The 16,666-nt window shown below is 42.5% G+C and overlaps 1 protein-coding gene across 1 annotated transcript in view; it reads right to left on the minus strand.

The window, feature by feature from the left end:
- The window catches only part of FARS2 (phenylalanyl-tRNA synthetase 2, mitochondrial), a 1,707,987-nt gene that overhangs the window by 1,166,754 nt on the left and 524,567 nt on the right, over positions 1–16,666 (minus strand). The window lies entirely within an intron of this gene.

The raw sequence follows: 16,666 nt of genomic DNA on the forward strand, positions 1-16,666 counted from the left end.
TAGGCAAGCACTAGTCGATATCAAAATCAATATCGATATTCATCAGATCGTTCAGATGTTGCTGGAGCATTATTCTATCCATCAACGTCTCTCTGGTAGCAGATGGTCTTCTTATACACGTTGTAGCACAAAGGCTACATACGGCTGGACCACACTGTACACAAAGACAACACGTGAACAGAAATGTCACAACAACCCCTACAATCATCAGAATCTTCCAACCCCAAGTCGACATCAGACCCCAAAACCATCCTAGAAGCGTCCAATCACCTTCGTCCACGTGTATGGACTCAGAGATTTTATGCAACTTCGAGATGGCTTGATAAACAGTTGGAGCATTATCAGGTATGAAAATACAGCAGCTCGAATGGATTACCTTGCACACACCACCTCTATCTGCGAGTACAACATCTAGAACCATACGGTTCTGTAACGTCATCAGTCTATCCGCTTGCAGCTCTGCTGTCAGGTTACCAAGAGCACTTGCAGTTATGTTAGCAGTTGATTCTACCACACGAGTCAACTGTCTCAGGTTCCTGCTATTGACCATAGGCCCCCAAAACGGTAGGAAACCCTTAAAAAAGTCTCCTGCTTCTTGACCGGCAGTGTCCTCTTTACTAACAACGCCTCTCACAACTCTTGTTTTGTGGTAGTCTGAGGCAACTGTGAAAGTTGGTGGCAAAAGATTCGCGATATAACATGTGCCCGCGAAGTCACGGGGCAACCACGTATAAGCTCGATCATAGCACACAAAATAGGTACCCTTGGCAGTCAGAAATACAGGGGAATAGAGCATCGGTAACACGTAAGTCTCAGTACAAGCACTCTTCCCAAGCTGAGCTCTCGGATTTCGACCAAGACCTTGCAGACAGAAATGACCAAGGTGGGGTACAATCCAGATTGGGGACGAGCTCTTAAGCTGTCTATCACCTACTGAAATACTATACTTGGCCTCACTCAGATCCTTGTAGGCTCGCACCTCCTCCTCTGGAATAAGCGATGTATCAAAAATATCTCTATCCAGATCAGCAATCGCTATTGTCAAAGACTTGTGGTACGGGCCAGAACCAAGGTCTGTGGAACGTGGCTCTCGACGGGGGTAGGAATCTAGTGCACTACGGAACATGGTTTGGAATGCCCGAGCTGACCCCTGGGAGCTGTAAGGAAGAACTAAATATGGAATACCCTTATCCATGGTATGTGGCATTAACCCACACACCCAACAGTTGGTAGTGTTCATCACCAACTGATGCTGATGCAAAAGTTGGACAAAGGAATTGTTCATAAATTCCGCACGTCTGACCTGTTCATGTTGGGGCAGAAGATGAAAACAATGTGGAGAAATAGTGGGAACAAGAACAGAACTCAGATCATGAGAGGGGGAAGTAGGTGAAGTGGAAGGCAACAGTGACTGAATCCCAAAATACACTCCACCCACCAATAACATAGACACAGTTAGAAACAACATGAAAATCTGAAACAAAAAACATTTTGTTTGTAAAATCTTATGCTACTTAGATCTTTGCGCCGACATCATCTCTATTTCTGACAGCTTAGAGAACTCCATTCTCTAAAGACCGTCCGTAACGTTCTTGACGCACCTGATTCTGTGTAGCAATTGCCAATTCCCAGGAGTTCCCAGAAACCGACAAAAGTAACCGACCTAGTGTCAGAAACCTGCCAAACAGAAGTAGGTACCCGTACGGCCCTACGGCCAACCCAGATGGTAGGTTTAATCAATTAAGCATTCAATTTAATATAAGTCTCCTAACTGCACAGAAAAAGGAACACACGTGATATGAAAAACAAAATTAAAGAACTCAAGATCAGGGAAAAAATGCAAATGTCTACAATGTTCATAGCAACAGGGAGGGGGTAATGTAGTCTCAAAAACAAAAGGGAATTTTTATTTGTCCTCAATCACGCGATCGAAGGGAATATCAACATTTTCCAGGTCGAGTTTGCTCTTCAAACAATTGTTCAGGTGGCAAGACAGAGTTCGATTGTTCAGGTAACTGTTCAGAACTTGAATTCTCCAATGCTGAAGACAAAGGTACAGTTCCAGATGATTCAACAAACGTATCTGGCTGAGCTGGATCGATCTCTACAGGTTGAGCATCACTAAATAGCACATACTTTGGGATGACATCAGTTTCAATCGGGGCAAACCCTTTCCTTATCTAATTATTTGCTGGCAATGGGAGCGGCACTGTATGTATGTATAGGCATTTATATAGCGCGCTACTTACCCGGAGGGTCCCAAGGCGCTTCGACCGCTGCGAAAACCTTCCTGGCTTCCCTGAGAGATGGTCCCTTAATGGGTATCTCCAGGGTGAGACCAGGCATCCCCGGCGGTCTGGTGGGGCCGTTAGTGAAGATGAGGCAAGCTAATGCCCAGAGTTGCCGAGTGTGATCGCTGATCAGAGTGGGCACCGAGGCGAGAGAATTATCGAGTCCGCTGATCCTGGTCCAGAAACCAGCCGCGCCGGGAATCGAACCCTGGTCCCGGGCCGTCCTCTGCTCTCGGGTCTGCCGCCTCTAACCAGTGAGCCACACTACTTCACTCTCTTCGTATGGGTGGCGTGCACCCAATGCTTCCTGCCGTCCAACCGAACTGCAGTCCTCGTTGCCAACAAGACTTGGTAGGGTCCCACGAACCTGGGCTCGAGATTTCGTTTTCTCCCAAAATTACGAATCAGCACCCACTCTCCAGGTTGGCGTCGATGTCCAGGTCCCTCTGTTTGTGCCGGTAGAGCTTCAAAAACCTGTTGATGAATCAAACTCAATTTAGCAGTCAGATCGTAAAGATAGTCAATCAACATTGGATATTCAATTCTGCTAAATTCCTTAGGCCTTGGAACTCCCCAAACGTTCGCAGGACGGCCGAACACAATCTCATATGGGCTAAGCCCTACTCGAGAGTGCACAGTCGCCCTGGTCGACAGGAGAGCTAGAGGCAATGCATCAGGCCATGATAACCCACTCGTTGCTTGGATTTTGGCAAGTTTCAGTTTCAGAGTACCATTGTACCCTTCTACCAAACCCGCCGATTGAGGATGGTTAGCACTATGAAATTTTTGGCGAATACCCAAACCCACACACACACTCTTCATCACATTTCCCACAAACTCACTACCATTATCCGACCATACGATCCGTGGCATTCCATACCTTGGGAAATATTCTTTGAGTAGAACTTTTGCTGTGGACAGGGCAGTATTATCCTTAAGAGGGTATGCCTCAATCCATCTGGAGAACGCACAAACCACAACCAATACATATTTTAAATTATTGCATCTCTCCATATGGATGAAGTCCAACTGGATAATCTCAAAGGGGCATGTAGGAGGAGCAAAATGACCAGGTGGAGTGGGGGTGCCCTTGCCAGGATTATGCATCAAACATACCATACAGTTCTTGACCACTCTCTCAGCACACTGGCAATGCCATCATTCTTCCATATGGGAGACAACAACTTACATATACCTTTCGTGCTAATGTGTGACATGCCATGGGCCATAGTAACAACGGCAAGCACATACGCATCCGGTAACATCCATCTCTGATACTCTGACAAATCAACCCAACATCCATTCATGTCTAACTTCCCCGTGCTTTCTTTCCACTTAGCCTTTTCAGTTTCGGTGGCCTCATTCTGAATCGCTTTCACACTCCCAATTGTGTCCTCACACATACCAGTTTCTGCCGGCCATCTCACTGAACTCGTAACATACATTCGGTTTGTCAGATTCTTGGCTGTTTCCTTAGCAATCTCATCTGCGAACGCGTTACCACGACCAACATCATCTGTAACCTTTCGATGCGCGCTGCATTTAATAATTGCCACTTGCTTAGGCAATGTAAGTGCATCCAAAAGATCGTTCACGAGCTGTCCGTGTTGGATCTTCGTGCCATGAGACGTCATGAATCCTCTCTCTCTCCACAATCGACCAAAACTATGTGCTACGCCAAACGCATACTGACTGTCAGTGAACACATTCACTCGCTTTCCCTTAGACAAAACACACGCTCTCGTTAAGGCAATCAACTCTGCCGCTTGTGCCGAATTCTGACTCAATCTCGCAGTTTCCACAACCGTACTCAATGTCACTACAGCATACGCAGTCGTCACATCACCATTCGGCAACTTCAAGCATGAACCATCAACATACAAAGTACCATCAGGATCTACCAATGGAGTGTTTTTCAGGTCAATACGACCCTTCGTCTCTTCTTCAGTTCTTAAGTAACATTCATGTGGCGCTACATCACCTGATTCCATATTAATCGGCAACAATGTCGCCGGATTCAACACATTACAACGTTTTATCTGTATATGACTTGCCAAAAGTGTCAACTCATAGCCGGACAACCTTGCACTCGTCAAGTGTTGAGTCTTCGTTTGATTCAAGAGAGTGTCAACTGCATGCGGAACAATCACTGTAAGCATATTATCCATGACCAGACCTGCGGACTGTCGAATGGACACCGCAGCTGCCGCTGTCGCCCTTAGACAACTCGGCAACGCTCTAGCTACTGGGTCTAAAGTCGAAGAAAAATATGCACATGGACGCTGTTTGCCGCCAAATTGTTGCGTCAAAACACTTAACGAACAACCTTCTCTCTCGTGAACATATAATGTAAACGGCTTACTGTAATCAGGAGTACCTAACACAGGAGCCGAACACAACGCATCGCGCAATTCAGAAAAACTTTTCTGACAATCTTCAGTCCATGGCAAAGGAGTCGGAACATCCTTGCACGTGAGAGCTAACAATGGCTTCGCTAACAATGAGAAGTTTGGAATCCATTGTCTGCAGTATGACGTGATACCTAGAAAGGCACGTACGTCTCTCTGAGTTGTTGGCACAGTCATTCGAGCAATCGCTGCAATTCTTTCTGGGGTCAACCTTCTTCCCTCCTTTGACAATAAGTGACCTAAATAGGATACTTCTTGACAACAATACTGCAACTTAGAAGGTGACACCTTGTGATGTAAGTCACATAAATGCTTCAACAATGATACTGTAGCAGTTTTACAAATTTGCTCAGTATCGGCAGCCACTAACAGATCATCGACATACTGAATCAAGGCCGCACCAGCAGGTAACACAAATGCATCAAGTTGACTCTTAAGGGCCTGACTGTAGATCGATGGACTCTCACAGTAGCCCTGTGGTGCGCGTTTCAACCTAAAACTGCGACCACCTAATGAGAATCCGAATAGATCTCTGCTTTCTTCAGCAATCGGAATACTAAAGAAAGCATTCTTTAGGTCTATCACCGAAAACCAGGAGGCAGAGGCTGGAATCAGGGTCAGCAAAGCTGTAATGTCAGGAACCACTGGAAACTGTGGAATCACGATTTTATTCACTTCTCTCAAATCAATTACAAAACGGTACACAGGAGGCTTGGATGGGTCAGTTCGTTTCAAAATAGGTAACACAGGACTATTACACACATTTCCCCTAGTTTCTTCAATAACATCCTTTTCGATCAAGTCATAAATGATCGCTAATAGCGCTCTCTCGCCATCAAGAGAGATGCGATACTGGGGGATACGTGGTAATCTCACATTTGATTTCAATTGGACTACATAAGGTGGTATGTCCGGTAGGCCCACATCATTGGGACCTGTTGCCCATAAAGACTCAGGAAGGAAACTCAATTCCGGTGGGAGCTTATCAGTTGACAAGTACATAGGAGAGATCACTCTCTGACCTAATGTAAGCTCCACTCCCGTAGGAGAGCAATACAGAGTCGCATATAACCGCTTCAACAAATCCAGACCCAAGAGATTCTCACCACAACCAGTAGTTAAAATCAAAGGAGCCTCTAGCTCACGTGTCCCGATCGAAAGGGACAAAGGGCTAGAAACTGGATTGCTAACCGGGGCGCCAGAGAATCCAAAGAAACATTCGTTAAGCCAGACAAAGGTGCGCCAGGGAGTTTCGAATGCATGATGGAACTTTTTGCTGCACCAGTGTCCAACAGAAAAGGCTCAACTACGCCCGATGTGGCAACTGCGACGTAAGGCCCTCTCTGATCAACCGGAACTGATACTACTCCCTCTCTTTGTCTATGGCTGTCCTAATAATCGCTGTCTGCACCAATCTCATGCTCAACATAATAGTCATCCACATGATACTGTGCAGATCTACCAGACGATGCATTTCGCTGATCAAAACAATTTCTCGTATCCGATGGAGGAGCAGAACGCTCATTTTGATTTTGAGAGGTGCCACGACCTCTACCTCAAGAGACCTGCTGATAACCACCACGACCTCCCCGAACCGAGACACCATTCGTTCGGTCACGTAAAACAGGGCAATTAAACTTATAATGGCCCTCACCCTTACAATATGCACACTGATTACTCCCAAGCATAGATCTGGATGCAGAATATTCAGAACGCGACTGCATCCTAGAAGACTGCGCCTGCGGTCGATACTGCACATGCTGCCGTTGCGAGTCATTCTGATTCGAGCGCGGAGGATACGCTTGCTGCAATAAGACCTTTATCTTTAGCTCCTTCGTCTTCTTGTCTGCACGATCATTCTCCTCTTTTTCTCTATTCTCATAATATTGAGCCGTTGCTAATATTTGAGCTGTGGTTGAAACAGCCCAAGCACTTTCAGAATTTTTCAATTTGTTGCATAACTCAGGCAACAGATTGAACACGAACTTATCGACAAACAATCGCTGGCCTCCCTCAGTGCTCATATCCTGACCACTATGATCAATAAATGCCTCCTCAAACCTAGTAAAGAAATCGGAGACACTCTCGTCATTCTTTTGTTTGCAAGCAGACAATTTATCCCCGTTCACCCTCATCGCTGGCATGAGTGTTTTCATGAGCGTAATGATTCTTTGGGGCAGATCCGTAATTAACTGATCAGGCTTGGACCCACCAACTTGCTGTCCATCGGCCGCTACAATTGCAGCCCAATCACCACCTAACTCAACTGCATGATTCTCGTTACGAATCTTCGCCCATATCGGTTGCGGTACTACATTACCAAACAACATATCGATATCAGCAAGGTTCATAATAGAAGCATCTACAAATTGGGATAACTCCTTGTAATAACCTGCCGGATTCTTTCGTGGGTCAGGCAAAGATTGTTTCACCTGCAAAACTTCTGATCGCTTCCATGGGAGGTGTATCCAAACTCTCTGGAAGTGTGGCAAAACTGGAGGAACGGCAGCAGCATCACCTGGCCTCCACACTGGGGGGACTTCTCGCATGGGATACTGACCAGGTTTCATTTTCAGATCACCGGAGTCGTCGTCAAACGACACTCGTGATGGTACCATGGACCTAAAAGCTAATAAACGCTCTAATGCACGGCGTACATCATCACCTACAATCATACCGTTCGAAAACTGACTCTAAAGTTCAGTCATATCGGGCGGTACGATATCTAGCTCGTCATTATCCCACTCTTCTCTCAGTGATTTGCACATCTCTTCGAATACGAATCTCTGTGTGGGCTCATTAAACTGAGAGAACGTATCGAAAACTATGCGCAAAGTGTACTTAGCAGGGTGTCTAATCCACCTACGCGCCATAGATACTAACATCTCACTTTCCTTTACACCAGGCATTTGACTTCGTCTCTGAGAGATTTCAGAGACATCGGATTCAAATAACGATCCGAAAAGTGGAGAATAGAGATTAGCAACAGAATGAGGTATACGTTTACGAACAGAAGGAGAAGAGGAAAGAAGAACAGGAGCAACAATATTAGGACTAAACGTAGGAGCAGTGGAAGTAGCCAAGATAACAGGAGTAGTAGTAGCAGTAGACTGAGAGGTTACAGGCAGAGGAGCAGTAGGAAGAAGAGGTGGTAAAGGAACAGGGCCCACTGGAAGAACAAGGGGGTTTGGAGGAACAGGGCCAACTACAGGCTGACCAGCAGCCACCGGAACGACAGGCGGAAGAACAGGAGGCACTATAGGGGCTATAGTACCCTGTACATAAGGAGGTGGTGACTTTAGTAAATAAGATAACAAAGGATCCTCTTTCGATTCTTCTTCCTTCTTTTCAGAACTCGACGGTAAAACCGGATAACATTTATCCACCGCCATGCTATGCTGTCTGATAGAAACTTCCCTTTCCTTCTCTGCCGTGTCTCGCTGATGCTGTTCTGCACCTTGCATTATCAAAAGGACACCCTCTTTCCTATTTTTCTTAGTCAGCTTGATTTCTTTCTGTCTGGCCTCTTTGCGCCATAACCTAAAGGAATCAAACATTGCTGGCCTAGCTTTCTTTTTAAACAATTTTGCTTCGAGATTATCTAAAATCTCAGTTTCAAAGCTACCATGGGGTGGCCAACTAAGGACACCATCTTTTCTTGTATAACGAATCCAAAATGCGTTATATATAATGGGGCCCACTCCATGTCTACTATAGAGCTCATAAATCGGAGTTCCAACTGGAGGTATCGGACACGAGTCCTCCAATCGTGAATCCGTGTTGCAACATCTAAGGAAACCAAACAAGATACTACGGCCAGGCATCATGCACACTAACCGAGTTTCAAACTTCGAGGGTTATCAAATTACGATATCCTTGCAAAAATACGAGACCCTCGGTTTTTGGCAATTGCAATTGTCAAAGAACCCAAACAAAAAAAAAGAAAGAACCAACAACTAAGGACCAAAAATGCAATGGAACCATGCAATCAACCAAGTTTCAACAACAACAACCAAGTTTCAAAGTACGAAGCATATGTCAAGCAAATGCCAAGTTTTCAAGTTTGAAACAAATGTTCCCAAAAAAAAGGAACCAAAGAGCTAACCTAAGAACTGGGAGCGACCCACAAATACTTAACTGAAAGAACAATGGCGTCACCAGGAAGGCCCGTCTATCGTCTCGCCGTACAAAGGACTACGCCAGGCGCCAAAACAGGTCGACAGTCAGGGCATCAGTCCGTCGCAGCCGTCGGGAAGCGGGAATCTTCGCGGGAAAAATCTTCGGACCACTTATTTCGACAACAGGATCGATGAAGCGGGGTGCACCTTCCCTCGGAGATTTCACACGAAGTTCCTCACGATCGTCAGGCTTTGGACCGGTACCACATGATGTCGCCCCACATTGGGCGCCAACTGAAGGACTGGGCTAATCTAAAGCCCAGCGGTGCCAGGGGACAACACCTGAAACCTTCGTGGAGATACCTGTTCCGGCGTACAAATTACAGAGACACGGGACACTTCCTTCGGCGTCAAAGATCAGCGTTTATTTACTGCAGGGACACAGAAATCGCTAGAAGTACAACATAGTGTATGTTCAGAGAGTCTGCTTCAAATTGCACAAGTGGATCGCTCCTTTTATACACATTTTAGCCATAGCACAGCATAACGAACAAAAGGTTACAACTCAGTTCCCGCAGTAAACTTCAAAAGGAACATAATTACAGAAACATGTCGGTTCCCAACTGTAAAAGCACACTATCCCACCATTAGGCACATTCCATTCTAATCGTAAACGACCTAAAAGAAGGGACAGAACCAGGTGCAGGGAAACAAAGACAGACAACAGATTGAAAAGAGTGTGGGGGCAATATCGGAAGCGTGATCACAGGATCAAAAGGATTTGAGCCCTATGCATGCAGGGCTGAAACAATAGACTGGCACGGCAAGATGAGCCTCGAGCGGAGCCATCTGCTTTTGCCGTGTCATTTCCCTAGTCATAAAGGCACACTCAAAGGAATATGCATCTTCCGCAAGAGCTTGGGAATCCCAGGGTCATCAAGCGGACATCGTCCGTTCGCCGGCTACGTGAGGGCAAGAAACAAAATGGATGCCATATCTAAAATGGAACCCGAAGGTTCAGATGGACAAACCCGTAAATAAGACGAACCCTTCCAAATAGCGTAGCGAAAACACGTACATCTACTAATTTCATCATTTACGGTTCGTAGATACCAAACTCACCCATATCCGAACAAGCCCAAAACGTCATTCCGATTCTCACCGAACCTCACCCCTCCCCCTAAGCCAATCACAACTTTGCAATGGCAGCGTTGTGATTGGTGGGGACGGCGCCCAACCAGGAGCATACGGGAAGGCCATTTTCTCCATGTAGGCTGCATGCAGCCTATGTGGAGAAAATCGCAGAGTGATAAACTAAGCATAGGAAGTACCTCTAATAAGACCTATATTGCTTTGTCACAAGGAGTTATCCACAAACATTTTCATAAGGGAGGATGCTATAGACAGAGAAGAAGACTTTTAGTTATTTCAAAGACATTATTTTATTTTCTTCCTTTTATCTTTTTTGTTTTTTCATTTTAAATATTTATACATGCATACAATTTATTTTATCACATGAAAACATAATCAAAAATTGATAGACTTTCAAAGGGAATTTTGTAAGTTTCAGAAAGTGCAGTTGAACCAAGATGCCCCTAACAATTTCTCATATCCTACTATCATACATTCTCTCACGCATACCTTACATACATCTGCATTCACTATTTTTTATAAAAACACATATAAATACATAAACAAAAGCTTAACATAGAAATAACCCGAAAGTATCTCTAGCGGGCCACCAGAGATACTTTCGGGTTATTTCTATGTTAAGCTTTTGTTTATGTATTTATATGTGTTTTTATAAAAAATAGTGAATGCAGATGTATGTAAGGTATGCGTGAGAGAATGTATGATAGTAGGATATGAGACATTGTTGGGGGCATCAACTGCACTTTCTGAAACTTACAAAATTCCCTTTGAAAGTCTATCAATTCTTGATTATGTTTTCATGTGATAAAATAAATTGTATGCATGTATAAATATTTAAAATGAAAAAACAAGAAAGATAAGAGAAAGAAAATAAAATAATGTCTTTGAAATAACTAAAAGTCTTCTTCTCGGTCTATAGCATCCTCTCTTATGAAAATGGTTTTGGATAACTCCTTGTGACAAAGCAATATAGGTCTTATTAGAGGTACTTCTTATGCTTAGTTTATCCCTTTCTCCCCCCTCTGGACCTAAAATACATTGGGAGGACTCTTCTTTCTACATGTCTCAACAGTGTTTACTGTAGAGTAATCTCTTCCTGTTACTGTACTGCTAATAGTATATCTCTTTCTGAAGACTGTTTGGAAAAGCCTTTTGGTGAGCACTATTATACACCCACTATTTCATATTAAATATCCCTAACACTTTTAGCTTCAAATAAATTTCCTCCCACCTTACCCTTCAACCATCATGGACAATCTGAAAACATTTGGTTTTTCAGATGAAGACTTTTTAAACATGATGGACCAAATCACGGGCAGCAGCAAAACTAGTACCAATCCTACGCCAAGTACAAATAGTGACTGGCTCAAATTATTAAACCTAAATAAGAAGGCCAAACGTATGGAATCCCATGCCTTCTTCATGGGAGAATACGTAAAAGCAGGAGCAATCCCCATAGGCTTAAGAGTCAGAAACATGCCGGCCCTATTTATAGAAGTACGTAGTTTTCTTGAACGCTGGTCTCTCATCGCAAATCGTTGCTCGAGAGATTGGATGCTCCTCATTATCAACACAGTGCGAGAAATTGTTGCTGCACTATACAAAGAAATCTTAGAACTAGAGGAGAAACTTAAAGCGAATCCAGCAGTAGAAGAAGCAAAAAAAACGCTTCAAGAAATAAATGATGAGATTAAAGAATTCGACATGTATCTTATAAAAAAGAAAATGGACAAATTGAAAAAAGATGTCCGATGGTTCTCACAAGAAAAAATCTATCCATACTTAAAACCGGACTTTTATCAAACACAGCATCAAGAAGATACAGTTGGAGGAACTAGATCATATGATCAGACCCAATACAACCCAAGATATAATAAAAGAGTCAGAATCCAAAATTTCTCCGAAACAAACTCCTCTGATTCTGACCAAGATAGACAAATGGGCGAAGAATAATTTGACTATGGCTATCAAAACAGCAACCAAAGAGGTCATTTCTCTGGAAGATCTAACAGAGGCCCTAGACAACCTTTTTTATCGAGAGGCAGAGGACGGGGGAGACCACAATATCCGGCAATGAATCCGAACCAATACCAACAGCCGAACCCTCCACATCCTCAACCATATGTGCAAACCAGAAGACAACAATATTGGAAACAGTGAAAGGACAAAATAACACCTCTATACCCATCTTCAACCTATCTTCTCATACTTTATCATCAGAAGAAATTCAACTTTTAAGTAAAGGGCTATCTTTTGTTCCAAGCATAGGAGCCAACAAATTCAAAATAAATCAGGACATCTTTTCCTTCTTCAGAAAAATCAGACTGAAGAAGTATTTTGACAGGATCGAAAACAGAGAGGAAGAAGAAAATCAGTCAGGATGCAAACCAATATCCACTTTTACACCATTGTTGGACATGCTAGGCCCTGAGGTTAGCATCTTTGAAAAGAGTGTTCTTAAAGAACTAGACAGAATTTTGAAGTATATCCCGAAACCCCACACCAATTTGGAAACAAAAGAAAGGCAGGCGTTAAAACTACTACAAGAAAACAAAGACATCACGATCAAGCCCTGCGACAAAGCAGGAGGGATAGTAGTTATGAATACCAACCACTACTCAGACAAGATTGATCAGATGTTAAAAATAGAAGAACACTACAAAAGAACCAACAGGCGAGCCCTAATCGCTCTGACAGAAGAAATAAAGGAAGTAGTCACCAATGCCTTTACGGAAGGATATATCTGTCAAAAAGAGATGGACTACATCATTAACACTAACCCAGTGGTTCCTGCTCTTTATGGTGTCCCCAAGACACACAAAAATGCAACTGACCCTCCCCTCAGACCTATTGTAGCATCTATCAATTCCAGCACGGAACCTCTGTCTAAATATCTGGACACCTTTTTATGCCCACTTACCACAACCTATAGATCTTACATCAAAGATACAGGACACATGATTGGTGTTTTAGAAAATACTCCATTCAACAATGTCACACAGCTGCTTGTCACATGTGACATTGAATCTTTATACACCAACATACCCCAGGACCAAGCTATAGAGTCGGTGGCAGCGCTCTTAGCTAGAACATTGGGATCCAGGCCTAATATGTTCATATTGGAATGCTTAAGAATAGTCCTTCAGAATAACTTTTTCGAATTCAAAGAAGATCTATACCATCAGATCAAAGGGGTCAGCATGGGAGCCTCTTGTGCCCCCAGCATTGCTAACATCTACATGGGAGAGTTTGAACTCAAAAACATCTTCATCGAGATTGCGCCATTCTATGAAAATATTACACGATGCCACAGATTTATTGATGATGTCTTCTTCATCTGGACTGGATCAATCTAAATCTAGCAAACAAAAACCTAAAATTTACTGTAATTTTTTCATCTGACAAGGTAGAATTTCTTGACATATGGATACAACACACTGAAGGTGAACTCACTGTCGACCTATACAGAAAACTGACAGACAGAAAAACCATCCTTGAACACAACATAGTGTATGTTCAGAGAGTCTGCTTCAAATTGCACACGTGGATCGCTCCTTTTATACACATTTTAGCCATAGCACAGCATAACGAACAAAAGGTTACAACTCAGTTCCCGCAGTAAACTTCAAAAGGAACATAATTACAGAAACATGTCGGTTCCCAACTGTAAAAGCACACTATCCCACCATTAGGCACATTCCATTCTAATCGTAAACGACCTAAAAGAAGGGACAGAACCAGGTGCAGGGAAACAAAGACAGACAACAGATTGAAAAGAGTGTGGGGGCAATATCGGAAGCGTGATCACAGGATCAAAAGGATTTGAGCCCTATGCATGCAGGGCTGAAACAATAGACCGGCACGGCAAGATGAGCCTCGAGCAGAGCCATCTGCTTTTGCCGTGTCATTTCCCTAGTCATAAAGGCACACTCAAAGGAATATGCATCTTCCACAAGAGCTTGGGAATCCCAGGGTCATCAAGCGGACATCGTCCGTTCGCCGGCTACGTGAGGGCAAGAAACAAAATGGATGCCATATCTAAAATGGAACCCGAAGGTTCAGATGGACAAACCCGTAAATAAGACGAACCCTTCCAAATAGCGTAGCGAAAACACGTACATCTACTAATTTCATCATTTACGGTTCGTAGATACCAAACTCACCCATATCCGAACACGCCCAAAACGTCATTCCGATTCTCACCGAACCTCACCCCTCCCTCTAAGCCAATCACAACTTTGCAATGGCAGCGTTGTGATTGGTGGGGACGGCGCCCAACCAGGAGCATACGGGAAGGCCATTTTCTCCATGTAGGCTGCATGCAGTCTACGTGGAGAAAATCGCAGAGTGATAAACTAAGCATAAGAAGTACCTCTAATAAGACCTATATTGCTTTGTCACAAGGAGTTATCCACAAACATTTTCATAAGGGAGGATGCTATAGACAGAGAAGAAGACTTTTAGTTATTTCAAAGACATTATTTTATTTTCTTCCTTTTATCTTTTTTGTTTTTTCATTTTAAATATTTATACATGCATACAATTTATTTTATCACATGAAAACATAATCAAAAATTGATAGACTTTCAAAGGGAATTTTGTAAGTTTCAGAAAGTGCAGTTGAACCAAGATGCCCCTAACAATTTCTCATATCCTACTATCATACATTCTCTCACGCATACCTTACATACATCTGCATTCACTATTTTTTATAAAAACACATATAAATACATAAACAAAAGCTTAACATAGAAATAACCCAAAAGTATCTCTGGTGGCCCACTATAGATGTGAGAGATAGGGGTCCCACCAGTTAATCATTAGTCGATCTATACATTGTTCTCCAATCAGCAGTACATTGTCCAGGTCTTTTAGAGTGTACGGCCTACGTACGTTTCGGTGATGATAGATGGTTGAATCACCTTCTTCAGGGCCAAAAACAAAAAGAACTAACATATACTATACTCACTTGAAATAATGTACTGTTGCCATTTTTCAACTTTGTATCATAATACATCTCAATACAATCCCTACGCTGTAAACTCTGGTACCGACAGTCACCCCCCATAATATTAGCTGGCAATGCACCTGAGCACTGCTAGATAAAAAATATGGACATATGCCAATTTTTTTTTCAAATGTTGTTCCCCAGGGGCCTGTTATTTGCACCATCTTATGTCGTTTTGTTAGGTTCACGAAGATTAGCCTAAATAGTACAGGGTATCCAGGCTCGTTATACAAACTCGCTATTAATTTTTCACGTACTATGAATAACAGAATCCTTCTTAACTGACATTGTGAGCTTTAAAAAGGTGCCCCCCCGGTTTAAGCCTCAGAATGTAAACATGTGTCCTTTGACTACATTTTCTAGGTGGAGTGAAGATACTCCAGTAAATACCTGGCATTTGAACAAAAATACAAACATGACCAGGTAAACTAATAATTTAATGTATACTGCTTTAAAAATGCTCAACAGTAGCTATATGTGGTTGGTAATATTAGCTATTGAAATTCTTTCATGCAGAATTCTGAGAAGAAATCTATGCACAAAGCTCTACCGCTAAATGACACGTTTTATCCAGACCCCAATCAACCCCTGGATTTACCTATAACATCACCTATTTTCTACATTCAGGTAACCCCTCCTGACTCTTTGGTAATCTCTACAGATTTACTTTAAGTTAAATTAAAAAAAAAAAGAACCCTAATAAGTCTGACCACATTTATTAGATACAACTTTACCTGTGGCAAAAAGATTATTTTCGAAGTCCATTTCGTGTATGAAATAGGACCCAGACGCACAGAAATAGGTAACTTCTCACATTCTCACTATAATTCTTATCTTTTTCACGCTAATCTTATCATCTTCGGTATCTTTACCTCATCCTTGGCTGCCTTTAGCACTATAATCACTCTCAACTTGCTATCACTGAGACCTCACTGGGTGTTCCTTTGCTCAACCATATAAGTTTGCTTGGCACTAAGTTTTTCCTTCATTATGCCTACTATGTCTCTAGAAAGCTCCCACTAGATCTTATACTATAGCAGGTCTTTTCCTCTTATACTTGTAAATAGATTGAACTAATAGACAATCACACTAGCAGGATGATGTATTATAAAAATGTTTAACATAAAAAAAATTTGCATCTAAACTAATATGAAGAGTATAAATGTTCATAGATGCTTTCTCTTACTTTTCAGAAACTGATGGAAAAAACGCCCTGCCCCCTTTTTAAACTTCTGTATATATTTGTTATAGTATATGTTAGTTCTTTTTTTTTTTGGCCCTGAAGAAGGTGATTCAACCATCTATCATCACCGAAACGTACGTAGGCCGTACACTCTAAAAGACCTGGACAATGTACTGCTGATTGGAGAACAATGTATAGATCGACTAATGATTAACTGGTGGGACCCCTATCTCTCACATCTATAGCGGGCCACCAGAGATACTTTCGGGTTATTTCTATGTTAAGCTTTTGTTTATGTATTTATATGTGTTTTTATAAAAAATAGGGAATGCAGATGTATGTAAGGTATGCGTGAGAGAATGTATGATAGTAGGATATGAGAAATTGTTGGGGGCATCAACTGCACTTTCTGAAACTTACAAAATTCCCTTTGAAAGTCTATCAATTCTTGATTATGTTTTCATGTGATAAAATAAATTGTATGCATGTATAAATATTTAAAATGA

The sequence above is a fragment of the Lissotriton vulgaris genome, chromosome 4_1 (assembly GCF_964263255.1).
Source record: "Lissotriton vulgaris chromosome 4_1, aLisVul1.2, whole genome shotgun sequence".
Lineage (NCBI taxonomy): Eukaryota > Metazoa > Chordata > Amphibia > Caudata > Salamandridae > Lissotriton > Lissotriton vulgaris.